The following is a 6,631-nucleotide window of genomic DNA, read 5'->3' as shown; positions in this document are numbered from 1 at the left end:
CAGACACCCAGCAACATGGGGACCTGACATCAGCGGTCGCGCCCCAGTTACATGGCGGGTGATTTCAGATGCTTGGGGCCGAGCTGCAGCACTTCCCCTAGAGAGATGCTAGTCGAAGGCCTGAGCGTCTCCCCCGTGCTGCAAGGGCCGTGCCTTGGCCCCCCCAGAGGATTGCTGGATGACTGATGTGCAGCTCGCAAAGAAGCCCCGTGTGTAATGCTGGACCCTGGCTGGGGCAGCCGCACAGCGTGAACCTGGCCCCTCCGGATCTAACCACAGCAGCCTCTCCTGGCTCAGTTCAAACCCCCAGCGCAGGGAGTGGCTGGGTCACGGCGCCTCACCGTCTATGCCCAGCCGCTGCCACTGGAGGGGGACTGAGAGCCACATCCAGCAGTCCCATATTACGTGGGTCCCACGCTCCTGGCAGGTGGCTCTGTTACACACGCATCCCTTGGGATAGGGCCACCCTCCCCGAGCGCCTTCAGATGGGTTCCGCCCTTCACAGAGCAGGGGCAGCTGCAGTATTCGGCACTGCGGCTGGATGTCCCCTGAGGCTACTGCAGGGCAACGCCGGTTGGGATCCATGGTGGAGGCGGGCGGAAGGGAACAGACTGGGAAAAGAATACAGAAGCAGGCCTGCCTTGTAATCCACAGCTCTATGAGCCACAGGGAAGGTGTGTCTCTCCCCAATCCCTGGGGGTCCCTTTGTGATCACTGGGCCCCTGCCCATGGAACTAGAAGATGATAGTGTAACTGCCTGGCTAGTGGGGAATGTACAGCATTGTGCTTCAGTGGATGGAATGAGCTGCATGTCATAGGCCCTATACTGCTACTGGAGAGTCCCCTTTAGCCCAAGGGGGGTCATTGACTGTAGCTGGCTGTGAAAGTGAAGGTGTACAGCAGCTTCCAGCACTGGGCCCTTAGTCACTTACAGGAAAGTTGTTTCTTGACCCTTCCACCCCCCTTTAATGAGCCCCTTCCTCCCCGTACAACTGGCATGAGAAATTCTATACCAGCCTCTGAGCCGGTGCTGCCAGCACAGAGAAAACCCTAGAGACCCAGGGCTTGTGGTCTGAGCACCTGCTGAGCACCCCACCCCAGCCTGGGCACAGGGGGAAAGGGGTGGATGCTGGCACGCACCTTGGCATCAGAGAATATGGTTTTAATGCTGCAGGGTGCCCCTCAGCCACTAACCATTTGGGGCAGATGCACCCCCTGTCCCATAACTGAGAAAACATGGTGGCACTGAGGGGTTGCAGGGTCCATCTTCCCCAGCCCACGAGGCACCAGATTCATTTTGCCTCACAGACAGATCCTGCTGCAGTGATTAGGATGCTAAGCTGGAATAGGGTGATCAGCCAGCAAGTGTGAAAAATTGGGAGGGGGGGGTGGGTAATAGAAGCCTATATAAGAAAAAGACCCCAAAATCAGGACTGTCCCTATAAAATTGGGATATTTGGTCACCCTACCTGGCTGGCCCAGGTCAGCCAGCCTTGATGTATGGGCAAGGACTCTAAACCCTTGGGAGGAGAGTCTCAGAGCCCAGGCTCCAGCCCAAATGTCTATATGGTCATTTTTAGCCCTGCAGCCAGAGCCTTGCAAGCCTGAATTTTTGATTGCAGCATAGCCGACCCCTCCACACTTAGAGCACTGGCTGGTGAGAGAAGAGACCCAGCTTCTCTTCCTGCATCTGCCACTGAGTTGCTGGGTGACTTTGGGTAAATCACTTCCCAGCTTAGCACACTCTTACCTCCCACCTGTTTCTGGCTGGTCTATTTCGCTTGTAAACTCTCCAGGCCGGGGCCTCTCTCTCACTCTGTGGGTGACAGCACCTAGGCAAGTGGGGCCATGGACTCAGCTGGAACAGATACCTGCTTCCACAACCCAACTGCAAATAAATGCTGACAAAGCCAAGTGGACAAAAGGTTCAGCTCTCATGGAATGTCTGTGTCCGGAAGAAATACTTAAAAAATGCCCCAGGTGCCCGTGACCCCACCTTAAATGAATACATAGGGGCAGCAGGAGAGGGGGAAGGTTTTACATTTGCTTTTCACTTTCCGTGGAGCTCGTTTAGCTTTTCTTGGGTTGGCTGATGAAAGCAGACGAGGCAGTTTCAAAAGCCCGTTTCACTTCCTCCCACTTGGCACACACAGGACGCTGGTGGTCGGGTTCCCATTTGAGAGAGCGAGTGTGTTGCTATTCTGAAACACTCCCGAGTCATTTTAGATTTTGTAACAGCTCCTGGGAGAGGTGGGGTGGGTGGGCAGCTGAGGGAAGGAGAAAAAGCATTGCAGAAATTGGGGCCTTAAGTTAATCCCCTCGCAAATTGAGAGCAGGGATAATGACTTTTCCTCCCTCCTTCAACGAAGGCAGCAGCAAACCTCGCTCTCCCTTAATCCTGCCTGCCCCGTGCGGGGTCTGTCCACTTCAGTGTGGGCCAGGAACTCTCCCGGGGCACTGGGGGACGAGCAGCACGTGTACACGTCCAGATGAGAAATAGGAGAGCAGAGGCCAAGGCAGGGCTTTGATCGCCTGCCCTGTCCCTGCTTCCGTGAGCACGAGCTCCTCAGCCCGAGGTTGGGGTGGGAGCGGAATCCAGCGATCAGCCCCAGACCCCAGGATGGAAGGAGAGGACAGCTACGTGATGAGTGGAAGCCTTATGCAGGGGAGAGTTTGAAACCCCCATAGGCCCTGCCCCTCAGGCCCAGGGTAGACACCACTGCATGTGCTGGTGACAGGGAAGCGGGTAACTTCGGCCCCACCACTTGCGTCATCTCCCCCGCTGCATTTGTAACCTGGGGAGATGCAGAAACAGACTTTCCTTTAGAAGCTCAGCAGGAGCCAGGACCAAGGAATCAGCAGGGCCAGCCCCAAACCTGCCAACATCACCCATCACACCTCGCGAGGGAGTTTTTCAAACAGAGACTTAAACCAATGGTTCCCATTTGGCCCAGGGCCAGAATTCGGGCCCCTGCAGGGCTGTGTGCACGCGGAGGAGAAGGCAGTGGTAGGAGTCACCTCTGGGCTCCGTGTAAACGGGTTTGCCTACGTGGTTTTGTAAATGAAGGCTTGTTTCACTGGGCAGAAACAGAGAGCCGGCCGTTCCCTGGCTCAGAAATCACCACCTCTGCTCCTCCAGCCATCTCAGGGCTGCCCTCCCCCTCCTCCCCCTGACTTTCTGCCTCCACAGACTGCGCCTGCACCCCAGTGCCTAGCCCCTCCCTTGGCAAGCAGGGAAACCCCCCAGTGCCCCTGGCTCAGGCAGTAGCCCCGTGGGGCCCAGCAGTTTTAACTACCTAAAGGGGATTGATTGCTCCTTCTGCTGAGCCTGAAAGAGGGGCTGGCCCACCCCGTGGTTTCCATCTATTCTAAAGGCAGAAGGGCCCATTATGATGATCTGGTCTGACGTCCTGTTGCGCAGGCCATAGGACTGCCCTGCATTCCCTCCTGGGCAGAGGTTATGGAGAATCCAGCCCCCGGCCTGGTGCACTGTTCCGGTGGCTATGGATCCGCACTCTCAAACACTCGCACCTTGCTCCTAATCTGAATTTGTCTAGCTTCAACTTCCAGCTGTTGCATCTTGTTCGACCTTTAGCTGCTCCATGGAAGAACCCTCTGATTTAATTTCAGACTAGACCATGGTCAAGTCACCCCTTAACCTACTCTTTGTTATGCTGAATCGATTGAGCTCCTGGAGTCTACCACTCGCAGGCAGGTTTTCCAATCCTTTAATCATTCTCATGGCTCTTCTCTGAACCCTCTCCAATTTCTCAACCTCCCTACTCTTACTAGATAGGTTGAATGAGGCCTGTGATGGTCTTTGGATCCAAGACCACCCTCTCTCTCAGGCAGCCATTGTCACCTTTCAGCACAGTAATGAATTGGGGCTGTGTTTAATTTGCTTTCTGGTTGGGGAGACTTTAGGTCACCCTTGGGTCACATTTTCAAGTTCTTTTCTCCATGAGGGTAGAAACTTAGTTTGTTCTATACTGAATGAAAGGCGACTCCAGGAGCAGGGGCTTTACGAGAAGCCCTGAATATTATGAGACTTGTGATAACATCACAAGAGCTGGCAACACAGACAGGCCCAGAGACACCATTGACTCCGGGGAGAGCAGGCTGTTATCCTGCTGCTCTGTTCCTCTGGCTAATGGAGCACAAGGAGGCCTGACCTCAGTCCATGGCTCCATCACTGGCACCTCCTTTGGGCTCAGTCGCCCAGTCTGTAAAATGGGCACTACGCTAGTAGAGCTTGCAGAGCTGTGAAGAGCAGAAGTCTTCTCCATGGCCGGATGTGGAAGACAGTGCCAATGCTTTGAGCTACAGTTGGATTTTGAACCGCACCATCCCTTGCAGTTGGGAGAAGCAAGCTGTCAGCTTAAAGTAAGAGCCACCTTTGAGATCCCTCCTTGCTTTGGCTCAACTCACATCTTCTACCTGCCACATTAACAGCTAATGCCATTAGAGGCTCTGCAGAGCTGGGAGTGTGTTCTATTTCAAATCATAGACTATCAGGGTTGGAAGGGATCTCAGGAGGTCATCTAGTCCAACCCCTGCTCAGGGCAGGACCAATCCCCAGCCAAATTTTTGACCCAGCTCTCTAAATGGCTCCCTCAAGAATTGAACTCTCAACCCTGGGTTCAGCAGGCCAATGCTCAAACCATAGTCATACCCCAGTGCTGGACATTGGCTCTGAGCCCCTATGTTGAGGCATGAATTCCTCCTACCCTCCCTGGGCTGCCACAGGCTTGTAACGTGGCACTAGGTGGCTGCTTATAATTGGTGCTGGCCAAAGCCTGGAAGCAAGGAGTGTGATCAGGATTCTTTGGGTCCCCAAATTTGGCCAACCTGTAAAGGGCCAAGATCTATCATGGAAAGTGATCCTGCTGCTCAGGAGGATAGCGTCTCAGCAGGGATTACTGCTGAAGGCTGCAATGCTGAGATGGAAGCCAGCCAGCACATCCAGGACGCACAGAAAAAGTAAGTTTTATGCTCCCCCGGTGGAGCTGCAGCCACTCTGCACTAAGGGGATTCCCGGTGCTGGGCTGGGCTAGAGAAACTGTTCAATCCATGCTCATTTCAGATCCACAGCGAGGAAAGCCACCGGCACCCTTTGCCAAGTAGAACGAGCCAGGGGAAGAGAAAGGCTGCCCTGGCTCCTGACTCAAGGCAGTTGCAGAGAGTCTAGATAGTGTTGCAAAGGTTATTTCAAGGGGAGCATCTAGAGCCACATTCCAGCCCCAAGGCTCCAGCCCAGCATTGAAGGGGGCTGCAAGGGCACCTACAGGAATGTCCCCAATTCAGCAGTGACCTATGCTACATTTCTGCACCGCCCCCAGCATAGATACTTGCCAGGAAGGGAGCCAGGGCACCATGAGCTCCAGCATTTGGGGCTCCAGAACAGCACCTATGGAGCTTGCCTATGGCTGCTGTATGAGCAGCCCTGGGGCTGCTCTAACTTACACCTGGGGCTGTTGCAGCACCCAAAGTGGCCCAGAATCTGCAAGGCAGAAAGGTGGCATATAACAACCTCGGCCTCCATTGCTCCTGGGCTGTGCCTTCTGTGTCTGTCATGGGATCCAACACAACTGACCAACTCTGCAAGCAACACACTAACCTTTTCATGGCAGCTCATTTCATGCACAGGGTCTTTTTGTTGCAACTCAGCGCAAGCCTCAAGCTTCCCCTCCTCTTTCCATGCCTTGCTTTTTGCCCAGCAGAGGGACTTTGACAGATCTGAAGCCAAGCCAAGCCAAGCCAAGCCAAGAGACACTCTGGATAGAAACATGAAAGTGTTCCAGTTCTCAGCCATGTAGGGTTCAGTGGGAAAAAATAATAAAAATCCACTGAACGTTTATACTGTCAAGCTGTAACCCGAGTCATTACAAGAGACAGGCACCTGGAGAAGATCACAGCAACATGAGAGAACAGTGGTGCAGCCGGCACCGGCCAGCGCGCAGACAGCACTGCGTGCGTGCACACACAATTCAGTGAATGCTGTTATCAGTTCACATATTTGTATCTTAAAAAAATACCTATCAATTTTCAGGAAGGAATCTTTGGCTGTGATGTTTTCAGGCAGTTCAGTAGATCACTATTGATAAGATTGGTCTCTCTCCAAAGATACAAAGCCCCCCATTCAGCACACTAAAACACAGGACTTTTCCTCTCAAGATTAGACAAAGTCCACTACTTTTCCTAGTAATGAAAATGTGTAGAATGTTTTATTTCAAATTCCTCTTCCATAGCATATGTACTGTATGCGATCCTTCATATCCTATGAAGAATTAGTTTCATACCAGGTAGTTGAAGGCTGCTGTCAAATCCCACCCCCCTTGCTCATCTCTTCTACAGACTAAATAAACCTCGTAAGTCATGTGCCTCACCCCCTAATCATTTTCATTGTCCTCCACTGAGCTCTCTCCAATTTCATTCCATAATGTATTTATTTAATTTAAATCTCATTCAAAATAACAAATTCTACATCTTCTATTTAGGCTCACAATTTGTTTAATACTGGTGCTGTAACTACATCAAGCAAAGCCACGATTTACATGTATTGCGTTCTTCTAATGTTCTCAATAGGATAAAAAGTAGCGTCGTCAGCCTCAGCCATCCCTTTCTGGGAAGC

Source organism: Gopherus flavomarginatus, chromosome 25 (genome assembly GCF_025201925.1).
Source record: "Gopherus flavomarginatus isolate rGopFla2 chromosome 25, rGopFla2.mat.asm, whole genome shotgun sequence".
NCBI classification, from domain to species: Eukaryota; Metazoa; Chordata; order Testudines; family Testudinidae; genus Gopherus; species Gopherus flavomarginatus.
Note: the sequence above shows the minus strand (reverse complement) of the source record.